General features: G+C 38.0%; 1 protein-coding gene across 1 annotated transcript in view; it reads left to right on the forward strand.

Moving 5' to 3' along the window:
- Positions 1-24,205, forward strand: part of PARD3 (par-3 family cell polarity regulator) — a 647,142-nt gene that overhangs the window by 602,192 nt on the left and 20,745 nt on the right. The gene's annotated exons all lie outside the window — the stretch shown is intronic.

The raw sequence follows: 24,205 nt of genomic DNA on the forward strand, positions 1-24,205 counted from the left end.
TCAACAGCCCCTGCGGAGACTCTGTCACCAGCAAAGCAGATGCCACCTGCCAGCAACCCAGGTATCACAAGCCCGAGGGCCCAGGCTGGGGGGAGCAGACACATTGTGTTGGGACCTCGAAGGGAGTCCCTGCAGTGAGCCTGTAGCAGCAGAAACCAGCAGATCACTAGAGGTGCAGCTCTCTCTCCAACAGCACATTGTCATATCCCATCGGTCCCCTCTTCGTGAGCAACCCGGTCTTCCTTTTTGCTTCACTATCACTATTATACAGCCGCTGTGAAAAGTAACGAAGGTTCTTTTGTAGGGGTGTTGGTTGGAGTTATCAGACATGCTCATCCCTCTTCTACATCCTTGCTACATGTGATCTGATCCACTCCTACAGCTTAAATCATACCTCTGTATCTGTTGATGACCACTGCAGCTATCTCTGCAGTTTTCCTTCTCTCCTGAGCTGCAGGCCTGGATTTATAACAACCTATTCTGTGTCTCTGTTGAGATGTCATTTTAATTCATTGTACTCAGGGTTCATGAAGTGCCTGTTCTGTGCTCAGCACTGGGTTAGAGACGTTCTTATGCCTCATCTCATACTATATGCATACACATGAGATAGATATTATTATTTCTGTTAGAAGAATCAGAAGAAATCACTGCTCAAACTAGAAAGAGAAATTATAGGCTTTATATTCCATACTCAGGAGAGTGGTTACTGTGACCCTCTAGGACATAAAGTTGACTCATGTAGGAGTTATGCCCATCTGATTTCCAAAAATTATTTGAAGCAGTTTGTAAAAATAGCTGTCAAAGTTTAAAAGGTCACAAAAAGATAAAAGATATACTAGGATATTGGTGTGAGTAGCCATACTTGAACATTATCTCGGAGATTCCTGGTAGCCGAGGCAAAAAGGACAACATAAAATCCTTACTCTGTAACTAAAGGAAATACATGTTCAGCCGGAGAAATGCTTGCACTAGCACTAACTTCCAGGTCATTTTTAACATACATACTTGTAAAAGGAAAATTGTGTAACAAAATGACAATTTGCAAATGAAGGATTGTGTAAGATCCATGAATGTTCTTACTATGATCAATTGTTTATGTGATAGATGGAAATATATGAGAGCATCTCTAGAAATACCTTCTCTGGCATTTTATATTAGGAGTAATTTTTTACATATGTACTTTCCAAAATAGAAATTGTTTCGCAGATTGAATAACGTTTGCGAATATAGGTTGCCAAAAGCACAGAAATATTCATATTATAACCATTTGTCATATAGACTTCTGACCAAAGTTGAAGATTTATTATGTTGTAAAAATACTTCCCTGGGAATTTAAGTTAATATAACGTAGAAGTATTTAGTTTTCTGATCAATATTCTTGGCCTTATTATGAATAGTAAAATGCTCATATAGATTTTTGTAAATGCAGGGCCCCTGGGTGACTCAGTTGGTTAAGCATCTGCCTTCTGCTCAGATCATGATCTCAAGGTCCTGGGATCCAGCCCCACATCAGGCTCCCTGCTCAGCAGGGAGCCTGCTTCTCCCTCTCCCTCTGCCACTCCCCCTGCTTGTGCTCTCTCACTCTTGGTGTCAAATAAATAAATAAAATCTTAAAAAAAGAAAAAAAAAAAAAAAAGATTTTTGTAAATGCCCAAACAAAAGGGAAGACCACCAGGAAAGGAAAAATTCTGTTTCAGATTTCTCTCAGGAAAATCACCAACAATTTCTATCTAAAACTGCAAAACCAGTTCAACGTTCATGTTTTATCATGGTTTTTAAGAATATTCAAACTATCGGGCGCCTGGGTGGCTCAGTTGGTTAAGCGACTGCCTTCGGCTCAGGTCATGATCCTGGAGTCCCGGGATCGAGTCCCGCATCAGGCTCCCTGCTCAGCAGGGAGTCTGCTTCTCCCTCTCCCGCTCCCCCCTCTTGTGCTCTCTCTCTCTCTCACTCTCTCTCAAATAAATAAATAAAATCTTAAAAAAAAAAAAAAAAAAAGAATATTCAAACTATCATCAATTATTTTTATTGCCATGTTGGTAAATTGATTTTATCAAATGCCATACTACCACCATTTTTTATCAATTATAAGAGTCACAATTTTTCACAATTTAAAAATCTCTAATATCAAGATATTTCTTCCAATCAATGCCAGTTTGATTGTCAGCATTTTCTTCCTTTCTTAGAGATTTGTCAAATGTGTCATGATCGATTTCTTAAATTCAATGAAATACAGTTATAATTCATTTCATACACATTTCTTACATTTTAGTTCAGTTTGCAACACACACACACACACACACACACACACCCAAACCCCCAAACCATATTAATTACAGAAACAAAAACAAAAAACTTGATTTTGGCCACAAAAGTGTAGACGGTTACTTTTCTTAAAGTGTTGATGTAAAAAGGACTTGTATGGCTTCGTATTATTGGAAAGATGGAAAATCAACACCTTAACTGAATCCATGATATAAGAAACCTTAGTGACTTTATGGAAACAGTTTAGCAAATTTATATTGTTTCATGTAAATTTGTGTTTATCAAAAACGTTTTCAGGTTTATTAGATGTTCTGCATTTTATCCATCTATTCCATGGACTCCATACCTCTTCATAAAGTTCTCTAGATAATGTCATGCCAAGACCGTGGAGATGACATTTTGATGTCAAAACAAAATAATGTAGTGGGAACCTATAGAAACAATGTTGCAGTGACAAAATGAAATGTCAGTGGAGGTCTATTGTAGCATAATGTCAAAACAAAATGTCAGCCAAAATCCATGGAGACACTATTATGATATCAAAATGAAACAATATCAGAGGCAGTCTGTAGAGACATTACAATATGAAGAAAGACAAAACAAAATGGTATCTACAAAGACCTGTGACTTCTGAGTCTCAGTGAAGCTTCATGTCAGATAATGGGCTTGTGCCAAACACGGAAAATATTTCGGTACAGATCTTGCTTTACTTACAATGGGGTTATGTCCCAATAAACCCGTTGTAAGTTCAAAATATCATAAGTCAAACATGTATTTAATACACCTAACCTACTGAACCTCATAGCTTTGCCTAGCCTACCTTAAATGTGCTCAGAGCATTTACATCAGCCTACAGTTGGACAAAATCATCCAACACAAAGCCTATTTGATAATAAAGTGCTGAATATCTTGTGCACTTTGCTGAATACTGTACTGAAGGTGAAGAACAGAATGGTTGGATAGGTGCATGACCATTGTATCAGTTGTTTGTCCTTACGATCCCGCGCTGGCTGGGAGCTGTGTCCCCGGCCACTGCCCAGCACCATGAGGGAGTATCACACTGCATGTTGTTAGCCTGGGAAAAGATCTACATTCAAAATTCAAAGTACGGTTTCCACTGAATGCTGATCACTGTCACACCATCATAAAGTAAAAAAAAAGAAAATCATTAAGTCAAACCATCATAAGTTGGGGGGGACTGTCTGTATACATTTTCTAAATCTTTTTTTTGCAACTCAGGAAAATATCCAAAACTGATTCTTTAGTATAAATGTCTGTGTTCGTGCTGATATTTATATCTACATCTCTGCCTGTGTCTAGATCTAAATCAATGTCTATGTCTGTCTCTGACTATATTCTTTCTGGGCTTCTGTTGCTACTGCACACATAATTAGTTCTATTTGGTCTTGGCTTAGCTTCCCTGCACACTAGTGTTTGGACATCAGTTGAACGTAAAAATACAGGGAAGGCAGTGTTGCAATCTGCTTGTAAAGGGTCATACTGAGTTTTAACAGATGCCTTGCTCCATTCCTTTCTCCTCTGTCCTCAGGTATAAGCTGGCACTACCCCTGCCTTGGTGAGTCTTCAGGCATCAAGGCTGGTTTGGAAATGTGCACACGAATTCCTGTGACCTCTGCCCCTTCTGCTCATGATTCAGTAGCGCTCTGGCTAGGTACTTACTCTGCCTGTTTCCCAGCACTTTGAAAGTCATTGAAAGATCAAAAATTCTGTATTTATTGCAGAAAACAAATCTTTATTATAATCTGCAATCATGTTATTTTCCCCAAAACAAAGTTATTTAAGTTAGTAAAGTGTCCTTCCAATCCATGAGCATGGAATGTCTTTCCATTTCTTTGTGTCGTCTTCAGTTTCTTTCATTAGTGTTTTATAGTTTTCAGAGTACAGGTCTTTCACCTCTTTGGTTAGATTTAGTCCTACATAGATATCTTATTATTTTTGGTGCAATTGTAAATGGGATTGGTTCCTTAATTTCTCTTTCTGCTGCTTCATTATTGGTATATAGAAATGCAACAGATTTCTGTACATTGATTTCGCATCCAGCAACTTTACTGAATTCATTTATCAGTTCTACCAGTTTTTTTGGTGGAGTCTTTTGGGTTTTCTATATATGGTATCATCTCATCTGCAAAGTGTGAAAGTTTTTCTTCTTCCTTACTGATTTAAATGCCTTTTATTTCTTTGTGTTGTCTGACCGCTATAGCTAGAACTCCCAGTCCTATCCTGAATAAAAGTGGTGAGAGGGGACATCCCTGTCTTCTTCTTGACCACAGAGGAAAACTCTCAGTTTTTCCCTATTGAGGATGATATTAGATGTGAGTTTTTCCTGTATGGCCTTTATTATGTTGAGGTATGTTCCCCCTAAACCTACTTTGTTGAGGGTTTTTATCATGAATGGATGTTGTAGTTTATCAAATGCTTTTTCTGCATCTATTGAAATGATCGTATGGTCCTTATTCTTTCTCTTGTTAATGTGGTGCCTCATGCTGATTGACTTGCAAATATTGAACCACCCTTGCAAACCAGGAATAAATCCCACTTGATCGTGGTGAATGATTTTTTTTTTAAATGTATTGTTGGATTTGGTTTGCTAGTATTTTGTTGAAGATTTTTGCATCTATATTCCTCAGAGATATTGGCCTGCTGTTCTCTATTTTTGTGGTGTCTTTATCTGGTTTTGGTATCAGGGTAATGCTGGCTTCATAGAATGAATTTGGAAGTTTTCCTTCCTCTTCTATTTCTTGGAATATTTTGAGAAGAATAGGTATTATCTCTTCTTTAAATGTTTGGTAGAATTTGCCTGTGAAGCCATCTGGCCCTGGACTTTTGTTTGTTGGAAGTTTTCTGATTACAGATTCAATTTCTTTGCCGGTTATCAGTTTATTCAAGTTTTCTATTTCTTCCTGTTTCAGTTTTGGTAGTTTATATGTTTCTAGGAATTTATCCATTTCTTCCAGGTTGTCCAATTTGTCGGCATATAGTTTTTCATAATGATCTCTTACAGTTGTTTGTATTTCTGTGGTGTTGGTTGTTATGTTTCCTCTCTCATTTGTGATTTTATTTATTTGGATCCTTTCTCTTTTCTTTTTGATTAAGTCTCACTAGAGGTTTATTAATTTTATTAATTTTTTCAAAGAACCAGCTTCTAGTTTCATTGGTCTGTTTTATTGCTTTTTGTTTCTGTTTTTGTTTTTTAGTTTCTATATCATTCGTTTCTGCTCTAATCTTTATTATTTCCTTCCTTCTGCTGGCTTTAGGCTTTGTTTGTTGTTCTAACAAATATTGTTAAAATGTCTATACTATCCAAAACAATCTACATAGTTAGTGCAATCACTGTCAAAATATCAACAGCATTTTTCACAGAACGAGAACAAATAATCCTAAAATTTGTAAGGAACCACAAAAGAGCCCAAATAGCCAAAGCCATCCTGGAAAAGCAAAGCAAAGCTAGAGGCATCACAATTCCAGACTTCAAGTCATATTACAAAGCTGTAGTGATCAAGACAGTATGATATTGGTACAAAACTAGACACACAGATCAATGGAATAGAATAGAAAATCCAGAAGTGAACCCACAACTCCATCATCAATTAATCTTTGACAAATCAGGAAAGAGTATCCAATGGGAAAAAGACAGTCTCTTCAACAAATGGTGTTGGGTAAACCAGACAGCCACATGCATACACAAAAATAAACTCAAAATGGATTAAAGACCTAAATGTGAGACCTGAAACCATAAAAGTCCTTGAAGAAAGCACAGGCAGTAATTTCTCTGACATCGGCTGTATCACCTTTATTCTAGATATAGGTTTCCTGAGGGAAGGGAAACGAAAGCATAAATAAACTATTGGGACTACATCAAAATAAAAAAGCTTCACAGTGAAGGAAACAATCAACAAAACTATAAGGCAACCTATGGGATGGGAGAAGATATTTGCAAGTGACATATCTGATAAGGGTAGTATCCAAAATATACAAAGAACTTATAAAATTCAACACCCCAAAAGTGAATAATCCAATTAAAAAATGAGCAAAAGACATGAACAGACATTTCTCCAAAGAAGACATCCAGATGGCCAACAGACACATGAAAAGATATTCATCATCACTTATCATCAGGGAAATGCAAATCAAAACTACAATGAGATATCACCTCACAAGTGTTAGAATGGCTAAAATCAACAACACAAGAAACAAGAGGTGTTGCGAAGGATTTGGGGAAAGGAGAACCCTCGTGCACTGTTGGTGGGAATGCAAACTGGTGCAGCCACTGTGGAAAATAGTATGGAGGTTCCTCAAAAAGTTAGAAATAGTACTACCTTACAATCCAGTAATCACATTAGTGGATATTCACCCAAAGAATACAAAAACACTAATTCAAAGAGATATATGCACCCCTATGTTTGTTACAGCATTATTTACAAAAGCCAAATTATGGAAGCAGCCCAGTGTCCATTGATAGATGAATGGATAAAGAAGATTTGATATATATATGTAATGGAATATATTCGGCCATAAAAAAGAATGAAATCTTGCCATTTGCAATGACATGAGCGGAGCTAGAGAGTATAATGCTAAGAGAAATAAGTCAGTCAGAGAAAGACAAATACCATATGATTTTACTCATATGTGGAATTTAAGAAACAAAACAAATGAGCAAAGGAAAAAAAAGAGAGGCAAACCAAGAAACACTCTTCACTATAGAGAACAAACTGATGGTTGCTAGAGGGGAGGTGGATGGGGGGATGGGTGAAATAGGTGATGGGGATTAAGGAGTGCACTTGTCATGATGAGCACTGGGTGATGTATGGAAGTGTTGAATCACTATATTATACACCTCAAACTGATATTACACTGCATATTAACTAACTTGAATCAATAATATACAACCTTAAAAAATTAAAAGAGAAAGCATTAAATTGGAAGCTTATTGTACACCTGAAACTAATATAACATGGCATATTAATTATATTTGAAAAAAAATTAAAATAATTTTTTAAAAATTAAAGTGTCAAAGTCTTTGAACAACATTTTAGACAGAAGTGAAAATTTGACTACATGAATCAACTTATAAAGGTCAAAGAGTTTCTTATCCACATTTTAAACATTTTGTGTCTGTAAGTCAGTACTATTGATTTTTTTCTTTAGAAATTTACAAATGCCTGAAATAGACAAAAAGTCAAACTAGAGAAGGGAACCTCTTCTATGAATCCTATACCACAAAATAAGTAAAGATTTTTTCATTTGTTTCAGCTACAGTATAATTTTAAAGTCATGTGTAAGTAATATGATACAATAAAGTCTCAATTAACTAGAAATCAACCAAGCAAACCCACAATTAGCCAATATGTTTGCAAAAGTTTACTTTTAAAAGAAAGAGGTAGATGCCTACAAAAGTGCTGCTATTGGGAGTTTGTCCAAAAAAATCAGTGAGAAAGCAAAAGAGCTTTTGGGTATTATCCTGTAGTTGATGGAATAAGATTCAGCTCAAGTACTTCTTTTTCCTACTCAAATATTCAGTAATGAGAACTAAAGGTCATGAGAATCTTAAAACTTTTTAAAAACCTTAAATGATATCCATTATTCCTTCTATCCAAGAAGGAAGAGACTTTAGTGCTTTCTAAAAAGATTTTCAAAAATAAAAAAATTTAAAAAATAAAAAGATTTTCAAACTCAGGGATTGTAACAAACATACAAAAAAAGGACTTTTGGTAAGCTCTTAGTTAATCAGAGTATCAATTGATTCTTCTAAGACTGATTATTCAAGACCTTATACCAGGTTCAGTTTGCTTATATTAATTCACATGCACTAGCTACAGAACTAAATCTCTTAGAAAATGGCGTCAGCTCTGTGTGTGGTGGGGGTGTGCTGGAGTCCTGGACTGTATTCTCAAAGCATGCTTCGGTATCTATAGTTAGGACTGCACTGTGGGAAAAGTCATGAAACATTCTACCATGAACATCAATGGGATAATTTTAAGAGATCCAAGTGGGAGCTGGTCACTATTTGGCAGGAGAATTAAGAGTGGAGGCCAGCAAATATTGAAACAGAGGATTAAAAATTATAGATCATAATCACCACTTTGAGCAGTGGGTGTAAACTTGTGTAATAAACATCTAAAGCCAAACTGTGAATTTCATTACATGTCAAGGAAAAAACTATTTGGAGTATAATGCCAGAACGTGTGTTTGTGGAAGAAAAGTTTGGAAGTCTTGGCTAAATCATAAAAATAAGATTTGCTTGTATTTGGAGCTTTGTAGGTTACAAATTGAATGCTTTAAAAATTTAGTCTCCGAGTAAATATATATGGAAATATTTTTTAAAGTATATATATACACACGCATACATATTCATATGTATTTACATATATGTTAACATATATATAAAAATATAAACATATAGCATGTGTAAATATATAAATATTCCAAAGAGTAATTTATATGCATAAAACATATATAATATCAAAGAATAATATAGAAATAATTCTAAAGCTTGCTGGGGAACATGGGACATAAGACAAAGATCAATATAGTGGGAAAGAGAGAGAGGAAGAAAATCAAAAATTCATTCTGGAAGGTCCACCATATAACTAATATGTTTTCTAGAAAGAGAGAACAGAGATAATGATGGAGAGATTATTAGAGAAATAACACAAGAAATTTTTCCAGAAATGGAGAACTTAAGATTCTAAATTGAAGAATGAACTAGTGCCCCGAAAAATCAATTTTAAAAGGAAGCAGGATTGTGAAGTTTCAGAATAACAGAAACAAAGAGATGATCCTTTTGAAGAGTATACAATAAAGAGTTGGGAATCAGAATGTTAGATTTCTCAACAGCAACATTGGAAGCTAGAAGACCACAGGGCCACATCTTCAAATATTGAAGAGTAGTGTTTCCTAACCTGTGGTTCCATCCCTAGCCAAACTGTCAGTAAGTGGTGATGGTTTAAGCATGTAAAGATACAAGTTTTTGTTTTGTTTTTTTGCTTCTAATACTTCCCCTTTTAGGAAGCTACACAACGTACTCTAACAAATCCCAGGATGATGATGAAGGGAGGTGCCAGGACATCCCCTGTGCAGAAAACTGGAGAGCCAGTGCAGGTTGGAGCATGTGGAAACAACACTTGAGTTGGAGGGCTCCAAGAAAAAAGCCCAGGAATTGATAGGCTATGATAGTTTGGATCATGTGGAAATGTGTCTAAGGCTATAAAGAGGGCGAAGATATTTGCAAAAGACCTATCTGATAAAAGACTGTTATCCCAATACAAAGAACTCTTAAAACTCAACAATAATAAAACCAACAGCCCAATTTTATTTTTTTAAAAGATTTTATTTATTTATTTTAGAGAGAGTGTGTGAGTGGGGGGGGGAGGAGCAGAGGGAGAGAGGGAGTGGGAGGGGGGGAAGAATCTCAAGCAGACTCTGCTGAGTGTGGAGCCCGACGTGGGGCTCCATCTCACATCCCTGAAATAATGACCTGAGCTGAAGCCAAGAGGCAGATGCCTAACTGACGGAGCTACCCAGGTGCCCCTCAACAGCCCAATTTTAAAAAAGGATCAAGGACTTTAAGACTTTAACAGTCACCTCACCAGAAAAGATACAAAGATGGCAGATAAGCATGTGAAAAGATGTTTCACATCACATGTCATCAGGGAAATGCAAATTAAAACACCAATGAGATACCACTACATATCTATTAGTATGGCCAAAATCTGACAACACCAAATGCTGATGAGGATGTGGAGCAACAGGAACTCATTGCTGGTGGGAGTGCAAAAATGGTACAGGTACTTGGGAAGACCAAAGTTTGTAAATTTCTTACCAAACCAAACATACCTTACAAATCCAGCAATTGTGCTCCTTTACCCAAAAGAGCTGAAAATTTATGTCACACAAAAACCTGCACATGAATGTTTATAGCAGTTTTATTTGTAACTGCCAAAATGTGGAAGCAATCCAAATTTCCTTGAGTAGGTGAATGGATATAAACTGTGACATATCCAGACAATGGAATATTATTTAGAGCTAAAAAGAAATGAGTTATCAAGCCATGAAAAGTCACAGAGGAAACTTAAAGCATATTATTATTAAGTGAAAGGAACTAATCTGAAAAGGGTTACGTACTATATGATTCCAACTATGTGACATTCTGGAAAAGGCAAAACATGGAGACAGTAAAAAGATCAGTCGTTGCCAGGGAGGGTGGGAGAGGAATGGATGAATAGGTAGAGCACAGAGGATTTTAGGGCAGAGAAAATACACTGTATGATACTATAATGATAAATAAATGTCATTATACATTTGCTCAAACCCACAGAATATACAACCCCAAGAACGGACCCTAATGTGAACTATGGACTTTGACTAATAATGTTGTGACAGTGTCGGTTCTTGAGTTGTAACCTGTCTACCACTCTGGTGGGGGATGTTCATAACGGGGGAGGTTACACACGTGTGGGGCAGGAGGTCTGTGGGAAATCTCTGTATCTTCCTCTCAATTTAAAAATGCTCTAAAAAATAAAGTCTTAAAAAAAAAAAGACTACAGAGGGTGGAAAAAATTAGAGACAGGCTTTAAGAACACTAAGCAAAAGAAAAACCAAGAATGTCATAGAAGAAAAGAAATGTAATCACAGTGCTCCGTTTGAATTAGTAATGAACAGTATTTATATAAATAATATAAATACTAAAAAAATCATTTAAAGTTTCTGCTACAACTGGATCGGGAGGACGTGGGTCATGAAAATAGGGAGTGGAAATTGGGATTGCAATGTATAAGAGAGCTAATGCTTCCTGTACCTTCACAGGCAGTCAACAGATAATGTTTAAAATTGTTCAGAAAAATGCAGTGAAATGCCAGAGGTATTTGGTTAGATATGGCTTATTGTTAAATCCCTAGCTTTTGTTTTATGTAATAAATCATATTGATAATTTACTTTTAGTAATATTGAGTATAGTATTAAAAATCATTAACTATATGGAAGAAAGTGAGCTGAGAATCATCAACGAGAGTGTATCACAAACCAGGAATTATGATTGATCCGTTCTGCGTATCTGAGCTTGAATTAAAAAAGAAATATTTTAGAAACAGTGAAAAGCCTTAAGAGTGTTTATCTTGGGATTGGGTAGTCAGAGGGACATGAGGCGATGAAGCAGAAGATACTTTAAGACTTTTAGTTAGCATTTAAAAATATCAACCCTACATATGCAAGTTTTGCTTTGAGAAAATGTAATTTACAAAGGAATGATGCAGGCCATTTTCAGAATCTATCAATAATTCCAAACCAATATGGTCACACTTTTTGTGTTTCTCATAATAATTTAACTGAACATGAATTGAGAAGTTAAACTGATTGATGTTTCTATCTCATTTATTTCCTCTATCCAGATAAATTATTTGTAAGTTGGGACATGGCCAAATCGTAAATTGAAGGAAAGCCTAAAAAATTATTAGCTAATAATTATGAAGTTAATTAAGACATAAATAAACAAAAAAAAAAACCTCAGTCAATAGAAGTATTCCAATGATCTTTAAAATGTTTAAAAATCAATAATATGTAGAAACTCTTCATTTGGGCATATCCAATGTTCTGTTTTCTTAGATGACTAATAAATATATGTTTCTGCTTTTATTCTAGTTCTCAGAAGACTTTCAGAGTTAGCCAGTCATGAAATCACAGGCACTATATCTCCTGTTACATTATTTTCCATTTTAAATCATTTCAGGAAAGCCATGTAGAATTTATCCATAACTTAGAATTGACATGAGCATTAAGCACCGTATTGCATTGGAATTTTTATCTTAGAAAAAAAAAACAGCTTAGTTTTGTATAGTATTTTGCAATTATGCTGTCATTAAAGACAGAGAATGCAAAAAAAAACAAAACAAAAAGAATGTTAACCTTGAATTCTGTGTAATCATTTCATGATTAAAGAATTAAAATAATGGTTCTATAATTAGTTTCTATGCTTGTATGATAAAACCTCTCTAATATGAAAAGGAACATGATAATCGTTTTATTTTGTCATCAAAACCCATCAGGTTTTGTAATTTAATTTCCATTGCTTTCTTATTTCAAATTTTAATAATGAATTCCCGATTTTCACTCTTCTTTTCATTCTCCAGAATTTTCACCTGAATACTCCTGAATTCCTTTGCTCTTTATTCAGACATGGAAAGTATACTTCAGTTTGAAGCACAGACTTTAACTGTGGGTCACAACTGGCTAGCCTTCATATCCCCAGTGGTTTTATTGAATGAATAGCAAATCCATAAACTTTCTTCAACACTCTAACCTAATAGAATACCTTATATGTCCTTGCCATTTATTAGATGGTTTATGAAAATCATACGATTTATGAAAAGAAAGTGCACTTGGGGCATTATCTCCAAATTATAACTGCATCTCGCATTGTGCAAAGAGAAGTGACATGTGGTTTCTTAGAGGCAGTAACGTTGTATTTTCAAGAATGCGTTTAAATTCACAGGTATACCTGGAAAACACTTTCTCTCCCATCATTTATCCGTTTAAGCCCTGCAGAGTAGCCTACTAGGGAGTGAGGAAGACTTGAGGCACACTGCTTCTCTCCCCCTGCCCCCTTGCCCATTTTCCTCTAGGGGCCTGGGGAGGTTCACTCTGGCTTCTTGCACCTTCTCTGGGGTCTTAGGCTCCATCACTCCATCACTCCATCTCACATGTTGGAAAGTTTTATGAGAACATGATTTCTGAAATGAAAACTTCGATAAATCGTTTTTCATTGATGGTCTTTTAAAGCTTGCTAAATAATGTTACTTTGTGCTAAGTTTTAAGCAAATGCCTCATCGGAGGTGTGACTACAATAGATTTAGCAATCTTTCTGGGTAGAAAACAACTTGGATTATTTCTGTGAAATTTACTAGTCAGGAAAATTGACCTCAGGCTCACAATAGAATGTCTTTTCTTGTGTATTTATTGTTGGGTCCTGAAATTATGTATGTCTGTGCACGTGTGTGTTCTTTGTAGCTGGAGGAATTCCCCTCGAAAAAGTAAAGCTAAATTTTTCTCACTCCTGCCTGAGACCAGTGACAGGCTAATAAGGAAGAGTGATGATAGTAATAAAATGGGGTGAGGGGTACATTCCTGAGATTTTGCTGCTTATAAAATGATAGGCCTATTACTGGATGACCACACAGGGACCCAGAGTAAGATCCAGTCCCCAGTCTTTCTGATGGAGAGAGGTGACCCTCCCTGTGACTCATCACATCAGAAGCAAATGCAGTATTAACAGCTTTGGTGACTACCTTTTTAACCCAGAAAACATAGCTGTATGTTTTTAATTTGTTATGATTTATTGCACTGAAATTGGTGTGAAATGGACAACAAATCATGGGTGTCAAAAATCTGAAAATGAATTTTATCAGCTGAGGAAAGTGAGTGCCTTTGGGATTTGCATAAGTTTCTCATAATTCTTTTCATATTACAAGTGATGAGCAAAACTGTGAAAATAAACTGAAAATGACATGATATTTCCTAAGTAGCTAATTTCACATGTACATATAGACACATATAAATATAGCCCTGAAGCTTCACTTTAGATTTTTCTCTGTAATTCAAAGTGATTTGTACATACCCACAGCAACATTTGTCTAAAAACCTTAAGTATTAAGACCATTGTCACATCTCACAAATGTTTGAGATTATCTATAGAAAAATTATACGTTATAACTAAGTATTTACCTACTTTACTTTTTCACTGTTCAAACTGGGAAAAGAGAATTTATGCCTACACACCAGTATAAAATTGTGAAGATTGAAGAAAGATCTATCCTCAAATTTCGGATGTTATAAATACCCTTCAGCATTGAAAAAAAAAAAAAAAAGCTCCCCGTCTTAGAAACTAACTTTGCATGCATAATTAATTGGAGCACCATATTCCTACTTCACAACCAGAAAAGAAATTGAATTCAGGTGTTTGGTGAACATATGGGGGATTTACTGTGAATTTATGACCTGTGGTTTGAGTGTAAAACCCCAAGATACTTGCTGATAAAACTTAATGAAGCTTGTACAGAGGAGCTATTTTTATTTGTAGTTTGGTAATTGATACATTTCTTGGTTTAACCCTCCCAGCCTTTCCCCCATTTGTCATAAATCTTCCAGCCTGAGAGAAGAGAGAGAGCCAGAGTAGAAAGCCCTAGTCTCTTTAGCCAGAAGACTAGTGCTTACCGAGTATAAAAATTCAGATATGCTTTTCCACAGCATTTCAGTCCGTTCCTTCCTCCCTTCCCTTTTAATCTAGCAATTTATGCTTTTTCACCTGCACAGGTAACAGGAAGCAAATCCAAGTGCCGTGGGAGGCAGCACTCTAGGTTCCTCTAAGAGAAGCAAAAGCCTTCAAAGAGGGGTGATACCACTTGACTCTGTCTTAAGAAAGCAAAGATGGAGGCACACTGTAGCTCATCATTAAAATCTCGGCAACAAATGTGGTGCCATTTAAAGGTTTCTAGCTCAGGAATCAATACTACCTTCAGGGACGGGAGCCTGCCACACACACTCTAGCAAGATTGCTCTGCTTTTCTGCTCCTAGGGTTTTACCAAGAACGCTCCTGATGTGAGTGCCAAGAAAGAAAACACATGACAAGGGCTCCATTTTAACATACGGGGTGTAATGGGTTTAATGAGAAACCTGTGTTTGCTCACTAATTTACAGCAATTAAGAACTCAGTTCTGACATCTGTAGATTATAACTATTTGTCTGGCGATTACGAGATCAGGAATAGTTTATGGAATTGCTAATCAGTATAGAGAAATAGCTCAGTGAGAAGCATGTGGAGTACCTGAGTCTCTCAGTGGCGCCGGCCCCTAGGAGTTGTGCTGGTAACGCTCTTTAGTTCAGTGACATTTCCCCCCAACACTGTAGTCATCACTGTTCAAGAACTTGTTTGTATCCACTTTATCATGCTGACAATCTGTCTGTTTTGAAAGGATTACAGCTCTGTACATCCGTGCATGACATCACAGTAAGACATTGCTTAATGATCTGAGACGCTTGTGGTCATTGCTGGCTGCGGGTTTCTAAAGCTGTGTGACAGGTCTGCCCTACATGTGTTTCCTCCAGTGTCACTTTTTTGCCTTCTCCGGTCCTGGTGTCTGTTTGAAGTAACATCCTTGAAATAGCTGAATTTGAGACTTGCCATTGGTACAAATAAAGGGACTAAATGTTTTTCCTTTTCTAGGATGCAGGAAGAATTAGTAATTGGATAAGGAAGGGAAAGGTGCTTTAATTTTTCTCTAGTGAAAATATTTTGAAAAGTAATAGTATCTGGGAAGGATGGGTTGTTTACATAACATACTGGATCTTCAGTCTTTTCATTTGTGTGTAACTACCAAGGAAGTCCAAAAAGAGATACATTTCCCTGAAATAAGTGGACCAAAATGCAGGGACCTCCTGTGAAGGGCGAGTTATCCATGGATAGCCTCAAGGCTTGGAAAAGCCAGAGTTCAGGAAAACAGGGTTCTTTGAGTGTCATGAATGGTGTCCTGAAAGCTTTAACTTACTATCTTCGTCTTTGTCAGTATGCTGGGATGCAGACCATAATGATGTTTCCGAAGTCTTGACTGCAAGATCCCAGAGTCTGGGAGACGGTAGGACTTTGAGGCGCTGGTGGGTGGAGAAGAAAGAGTTCCTTAAGGGGAGAAGTTGGCAGTCAGCAGAACTCTAGGCGCCCCCCCCCCCGGTGTAGCATGGGACCCCTGGGAGAGTGCTAGAAATACGTCATTGGGAATATGCTTCGAGTGTGGAGTGGCATGATATCCGAGATCTCAGACAGAATTTGAAAATTGACTTTTGTGTTTTTTTTTTTTTTAAAGATTTATTTATTTATTTGACAGAGAGAGACATAGCGAGAGAGGGAACACAAGCAGGGGGAGTGGGAGAGGGAGAAGCAGGCTTCCCGCCAATGAGGGAGCCCAATGTGGGGCCTGATCCCAGGACCCCGAGATCATGACCTGAGCCGAAGGCAGACGCTTAACGACTGAGCCACCCAGGCGCCCCGACTTTTGTGTTTTTTTTAATTGGGAAAAGAATAATGTCCTTTTGCATTTCCAGTAATTGGATGCCAAGTGCATGTGTGAAATGCAGTAGCATTTGGAATAGAATTTTGTACTTAGGCCAAAAAGTAAATTGCTAGGGCTGAGGAGTGTATAGCAAAAATGGAAAGGCCGAGGATGTAAGCTGATGTGGTTAACAAAATCTTTACTGTGTGTACCTGTTCTTTTGTAAATTGGGGATTTGAAGGACATATGTTAAGTGCCGAACTCTGGACAAACTAAGTAAAACCAGTTTTAACCAGGAATATCTCTGTGTGAGTTTATGTCAGATCCTGGCAGGTCACCTATCTCTGCCAGGAAGAGAAACTAGGAGTGAGCCCTTGAGTTCAATTTTACTGAATGACCTGATTGGTGGGTCTGTTTTCACCACACTCTGAGAAAACACCCACATAGCTGCTTTAGTCTCATGAGGACTGATTTTCAGAGGTCACAGAGCCAGAGTGGTTATCTTGGGTAAAGTGATGAGGAGACTGACTGTAAGAGTCACCCTAAGCAATTGGGTAGATTTCCATGGAGTATTCTTGGCGATATACTGGTGCTCAGTAGAAAGCACATTTGATTGGTTTCTTGTGTTAAGATCTGGCCAGTAACCATCTTTCAGGGACATCTTCTGCAATAGTATTTACTTTGTGCAATTTTTCTCAGAGACTAGAACTTTGGAGTGACTAACCATATAAATGATAGTGGTAAAACTCATTCATAAAATACGATTCTTCTCTTGCATTCTGCTCTTCTAGCCAGCATGCTTTTGCAACAGGCAATGTTTGTTTGGTTGCAACCATGGGCAGGGTTTAGGTCTTTGTACTTCTAGGCCACTTTACTTCATTTAATAAGTGTGTACAGCCCCCGCCCCCGCCTCCCTGCCAGCACTGTCTAAGGTGATATGGTGGTGGTGGTGGTTTAAGGGAAGGAGGTTTAGAGTGTCTGTTCGTTGTCTTTTGTTGCAATGGAGCACAAGAAAGCAAACCCACTGTGCAATCACATTTCAAACCCCTACTTGCATCACATCCATGAACATCCTGTGGGTGAAATCAAGACACATGGCCAAGGCCAACATCAATGGGTATTCATTCTATTGCTGTATAACAAATTAACAGTCTTAACAACTTCTTCTGTCAGTTTCTACGGATGTGGGGTCCAGCAATGGCTCAGCTGAATCCTCTGTTCAGGGTCTCATCCAGGTACAATCAAAGTCAGCCAGGCGGGGGTCTCACTGGGAGGGTCCACGAGGGAAACATTTGAGTCACTGCTCCTGGAGTTGTTGATAGCATTCTGTTCTCTGCAGCTGTAGGATTCAGGGCAACTTTCTTTTTCAAAGCCAGAAGAGAGAGATATGGTCTTGCAAGATGGGCACTGCATTCTTATATAATCACACAAATGTAATCATATCCATTCCTTGACCTTTGTCTCATTTCATTGGTAGAAGCAAGTCACAGGCCCTGCCCACACTCAGTGACGAGGAGTTGTGCGAAGGTGTGGATACTTGGAGGCAGGGATTGTGGGGTCACCCTGAAGTCTATCCATTACAAGTATTTGCATAACAGTTTACCCTGCCGCAGGGACGTGACTTACAGAATATATATATATATGTATATATATAATATATATATACATATATATATATATTAAATGATTGTGATGAAGTCATGAGCTTAAGAAAGAGAAACACATGCACATGTAAGTTATAAACACTGTAAAACAATGTTTACTGGTAGAATCAGAAGATGGAAGGAAAGGAGAAGATATTATGGAAAGAAAGATACGAGTGAATTTACCTTCTTCCTCTCCTCTTGTGCTAGAGATTATAATCATCTCTCCATTCTGGGCACCGTGGAAAGCCTGCCACCATTCGTTCTCTCCCTTCTTTCTATCTTTCCCTTCCCCTTTCATGGTTTTCTTCCTTCTATGGGAAAACTACTGTATACCAAGGTGGTATACCTTCTTGCTCAAAAAAATGAGTGGTCGTTATCCCTTCCACTGCATTCTGGATCTTAAAGCTATGCCCTCTATTCCAGCTTTCCAGATTTCTTTTGCATAATTAAAATGCAAATGTTAAGGTATTTTTAGTCCATAAAGAATTAATCAGTCACATCACAAACTCCTCTCTCTCAGCATATGCTGGTCTGAGAAGATAGGTCAGAACTCCAGCCTGCAGGGCAGTATACGCAGTGTTAGATCAGAAGGAGCAGAGAGTTTCAGAGAGGCAAGACTAGATGGCCAGTGCCTAGTTGTCTCTTTAAAAAAATATTTCTGTTTCTTGGGCCTGTTACTAGGGGGATCACTGGCCTTATCTTGGTGCGGTGGAAGTAAATAGCCTAGAAAAGCAACATATAAAACAGGCAGCATCTGCAGAATACAAAGTAGAGCTTGCAAGCTAGCTGCCCACAGACCAATGTGGTTTTGGTTTTTTGTTTTGTCTCACCTAGGCTCAAAAAAAGAAAATAAGCCAACATTTAAAATTCATGGAATAGGAGAGAAAACTATAGTTCTGACTTCTCTTTTTTAAAAAAATTAGAAGGCAACACCAGGCTCACATCCCTTCAGGACAGAAATCTACTGGAACCAAGTAAGGGCCTCCCTTTCCAGACCATGCATATTACTCCCATTTGTCACAGAACCTACATGGGTGCTCCCAAGGCCGTTGGCTTTCCTTCCGTTGTTAGGTCGTTAGTCAGTTGCCCCAGGGGCGTTGGAATTTGTCCCGACTATGACGTTTGCAGGCTGAATTATTTTTTAAGTGTTGTCCATATAGCACCTGCAATGCTTTCAGATACATACAGATTCCTGGGACCCGCCCATGACTGACTGAATCAGAATTTCTCTAGGTGAGTCTTAGTCAATCAGCGTTTTTAAGCAAGCGCTCTCTATGATTCTCATGCACGCATGAGAACGGCTGTTGATGTTTCTTTTCTCACTCGCTGTACCTAAGGAGATGGTTGGATAGCGAGCCTGTGGGGCTCAGGTGCAGGACAGGCTCCAGAGCTCACCCGCACATAGGATCGTTGCTCCAGTTAGTGTGAATTGGTATGCTCAGCTGCTTTTGCAAAGCATGTTGCAGTGGTCCATTCCAAAGGCTATAAAGCCTAGCACTCTGTGTGATCTGCCTCTGACAGGAGAGGGTCCAAACTCCATGGTAATTATGGATGGGAAAGATTTGAATTCCATATAATTCAGGGTTACACTGTACAGGCCGGAAGAGGAATCTTTGTAGTGGGTGATCCAATGTATCCTTGTTTGAATGCTGTCAGAAAGACTTCCAGATCATTACTGAACCAAAACCAACTGCCTTCATTTAGTTTAAAATTTATATACAAATACACACACAACAAACACACACATATAAAAGTATAAAAGAAAGTTCCAATTGGACTAAAACTAAAAAAAAACAATGTGTAAGGGAAGGCTGCGTTGGTGTTAGACTTAAATTGTTTTATGTCTGTCTGTGTGGATTCTTTATGAGAAAACCATCTCTATAAGTGCCCTCTTCATCCCTCCTTTCTGTAGAAATTATGATTTACTGGCTTGTCATTAAGAGTTGTATTGTCTCTCTCACCCATCTGATTGACTCATGTGGTATCTTTGTTATATTCTTCACACACACACACACACACACACACACAAAATAATGAGCAACTTTCAATTGGCAATGAACCTAAATATAAGTTTATTGGGATGTGTATGGATTAGCCGCTAATGCTAATGAATATTTAAAATTTCCTTTGGCTTTCTTGGCAGAAGAGCTAACCAAGAACTTTAGAAGTCCAAATGTGAATCATTGGCCCGTTATAGACTGGCCTGAGAAACAGAACGAGCAGTTGCAAGGGTTTCATTCTTGAAGCCAGGATTTCACCTTCAGACTGCCAACTGTTGTCCCCAAGGATGCTTGATGGTCTTCCAGTCTTTGGAAGTCATCATCAATCATGAAAACCATTGCAGCCCGTTTTTCAATTTCAATCCTTAGAGTGGCTTTGCTAGTCTTAGGCAAGTGGGTTGCCATCCTCTAGAGCAGAGGAAGAAAGGAAGCAAAGGAAAAGAGAGTGAAGCAGTATCTCACCAGCGGCTGAGATTTGAAATAAGGGCAGAAGTGACTTCCAGAACTTGGCTGTTACTGTGAAAAACATTGAGGTCACCAGAATTTAAAATTAAGGACACTGGGTCGACTTCCTGTGTTGGGAGAGTTGCACTTTCAGTTAACCACAAATAGTATGAGATCAATTTTCATCAATGGCTTGGACTTCATGAACCTAATAATTACAGGGTTAAAACTGTCTATGCTACATGAAAATAATAGGGAAATATTTCTAGTTAGACCTGTAAGATACTTTGTCAGTCAAGCCTCCTACAATCCTCCTATTAAAAGTCATGAAGAAATATTCCAGGAACAAAAAAGTCACAGTTGGAGAAACAGCAGTGAGATTAATGAATGCTCACTTCCTATCTCAGGAACTATCTTCATGCCTACATTATCACAGCTTCACATGGAGAGCACGAGTTCCAGGGGGGTTGGGTATTATGTTGGGAAGCCATTATTGAAAACGTATATGTTCAAAAATAAAAGATGCTGTATATGTTTCTTAAAAACCAGTGGGAATAGAACTTATACAGGAATTCAGTAAAGTGGCAGGATATAAAATCAATGCACAGAAATCAGTTGCATTTCTATACACCAACAACAAGACAGAAGAAAGAGAAATTAAGGAGTTGATCCCATTTACAATTGCACCCAAAACCATAAGGTATGTAGGAATAAATCTAACCAAAGAGGCAAAGAATCTGTACTCAGAAAACTATAGAAAACTCATGAAAGAAATAGAGGAAGACACAAAGAAATGGGAAAACGTTCCATGCTCATGGATTGGAAGAACAAATATTGTGAAAATGTCTATCCTACCTAGAGCAATCTGCACATTTAATGCAATCCCTATCAAAATACCATCCACTTTTTTCAAAGAAATGGAACAAATAATCCTAAAATTTGTATGGAGCCAGAAAAGACCCCGAATAGCCAGAGGAATGTTGAAAAAGAAAAGCAAAGCTGGTGGCATCACAATTCCGGACTTCAAGCTCTATTACAAAGCTGTCATCATCAAGACAGTATGGTACTGGCACAAAAACAGACACATAGATCAATGGAGCAGAATAGAGAGCCCAGAAATGGACCCTCAACTCTATGGTCAACTAATCTTCGACAAAGCAGGAAAGAATATCCAATGGAAAAAAGACAGTCTCTTAAACAAATGGTGTTGGGAAAATTGGACAGCCACATGCAGAAGAATGAGACTGGACATTTCCTTACACCACACATAAAAAGAGACTCAAAATGGATGAAAGACCTAAATGTGAGACAGGAGTCCATCAAAATCCTTAAGGAGAACACAGGCAACAACCTCTTCAACCTCAGCCGCAGTAACTTCTTCCTAGAAACATCGCTAAAGGCAAGGGAATCGAGGGCAAAAATGAACTATGGGGACTTCATCAAGATAGAAAGCTTTTGCACAGCAAAGGAAACAGTCAATAAAACCAAAAGACAACTGACAGAATGGGAGAAGATATTTGCAAATGACATATCAGATAAAGGGCTAGTATCCAAAATCTATAAAGAACTTATCAAACTCAGGGTGCCTGGGTGGCTCAGGTCATGGTCCTGGGGTCCTGGGATCGAGCCCTGCATTGGGCTCTCTGCTCAGCGGGAAGCCTGCTTCTCCCTCTCCCACTCCCCCTGCTTGTGTTCCCCCTCTCGCTGTGTCTCTCTCTCCTCTGTCAAATAAATAAATAAATAAAGCTTAAAAAAAAAAAAGAACTTCTTAAACTCAACACCCAAAGAACAAATAATCCAATCAAGAAATGGGCAGAAGACATGAACAGACATTTCTGTAAAGAAGACATCCAAATGGCCAACAGACACATGAAAAAGTGCTCAACGTCACTTGGCATCAGGGAAATACAAATCAAAACCTCAACGAGATACCACCTTACACCAGTCAGAATGGCTAAAATTAAGGCAGGAAACGACAGATGTTGGCGAGGATGTAGAGAAAGGGGAACCCTCCTACACTGTTGGTGGTAATGCAAGCTGGTGCAGCCACTCTGGAAAACAGTATGGAGGTTCCTCAAAAAGTTGAAAATAGAGCTACCCTACGACCCAGCAATTGCACTACTGGGTATTTACCCCAAAGATACAAATGTAATGATTCGAGGGGCACGTGCACCCCAATGTTTATAGCAGGAATGTCTACAATAGCCAAACTATGGAAAGAGCCTAGATGTCCATCAACAGATGAATGGATAAAGAAGATGTGATATATACAATGGAATATTATGCAGCCATCAAAAAATGAAATCTGCCATTTGCAATGACATGACGGAACTAGAGGGTATTATGCTAAGTGAAATAAGTCAATCAGAGAAAGACAATTATCATATGATCTCACTGATATGAGGAATTTGAGAAACAAGACAGAGGATCATAGGGGAAGGGAGGGAAAAATGAAACAAGATGAAACTAGAGAGGGAGACAAACCATAAGAGACTCTTAATCTCAGGAAACAAACAGGGTTGCTGGAGTGGAGGGGGGTGGGAGGGATCAGGTGGCTGGGTGATGGACATTGGGGAGGATATGTACTATGGTGAGCGCTGTAAATTGTGTAAGACTGATGAATCACAGACCTGTACCCCTGAAACAAATAATACATTATATGTTAATAAAAAAAATTTAAAAAAAAAAAACAAACAAACAGTGGGAATAATAACCTGCTCAGCTCAAGAGTACGGAGGGGAAGTTTTAAGCCATATCCAAATGTGGGCTGAAGCCTTAAGTAGCACATTTTACAGATCCATTAACCTTTAATGTTCTCAGGGCGATCCATTCAAAATATTTGTCAGAAGGAAAAAGGGAAGACAGGCTTTTATTGACTGGGAAAATAATCAAACTTAGAGTATTGACAGAATGTTCCAGAAGCTCTAATGAAATTAATAGCAACATAAAGGTGATAGGGATCTATCCAGTAGATTAAATGATGAAAGACTATCCCATATTCTTGGAAGACGTTAATATTGCCCTATATGCAAATATTTTCAATTTGAGATTTGTAAACCTTTGGAATTCTTCAAAACACATGGAATTATATGAAGATATATATTAGAGAATTTATATACTCTACTATGCAGACTTTCTCTTTCCAAGCTACCTCTGACAAATTACATGACCCGGGGCAGGGGGCTATGCAGCCAGAAGAACTCAGAATCACACTGAGTAACCAGGGTAACATGTTTTCAATGAAGAGACCCGGTCTTCTAGTACCTTACAGCTCCCCTTTCTGCGAGCAGCTTGGAGGGTATAGATGATATAAATATAAGGCTCAATTCTTGTCCTCAAGGAGTCTGATGTTTTGTTGGGGAGATTGCGTGTACCTCATGTGCTTGAATAGCTCTCCTGATAGGACATGCCTTCGTCCTCAGGGGATGACACAGACCAAAAGTGCCATGAGATTTAAGATTGTTTTAACTTTGGCCATCTTTTCAATTCTTGCAAAATACTGCTTTTAAAATCTGTATGATTTTATAAAACAGGGGCTTTGGAGTCTGATATATGTTTTGCTAATTGACACAACATGGCACAGTGAAATCAGGGCTGGACTGGATACCAGAAGAATCTGGACTGCAGCCTCACCTCCCCATTGACCAGCAGGGAGACTGCAGACAAGTCACTTACCTTCTTCGAACGTCAGTTTCTATGTGTGTGTGTGTGTGTGTGTGTGTGTGTGTGTGAGAGAGAGAGAGAGAGAGAGATACTACCATCTGTACCTATCTTAAAAAGCATTTTGAGAATTAAAAT

Source organism: Phoca vitulina, unplaced genomic scaffold (genome assembly GCF_004348235.1).
Source record: "Phoca vitulina isolate PV1807 unplaced genomic scaffold, GSC_HSeal_1.0 scaffold86, whole genome shotgun sequence".
NCBI classification, from domain to species: domain Eukaryota; kingdom Metazoa; phylum Chordata; class Mammalia; order Carnivora; family Phocidae; genus Phoca; species Phoca vitulina.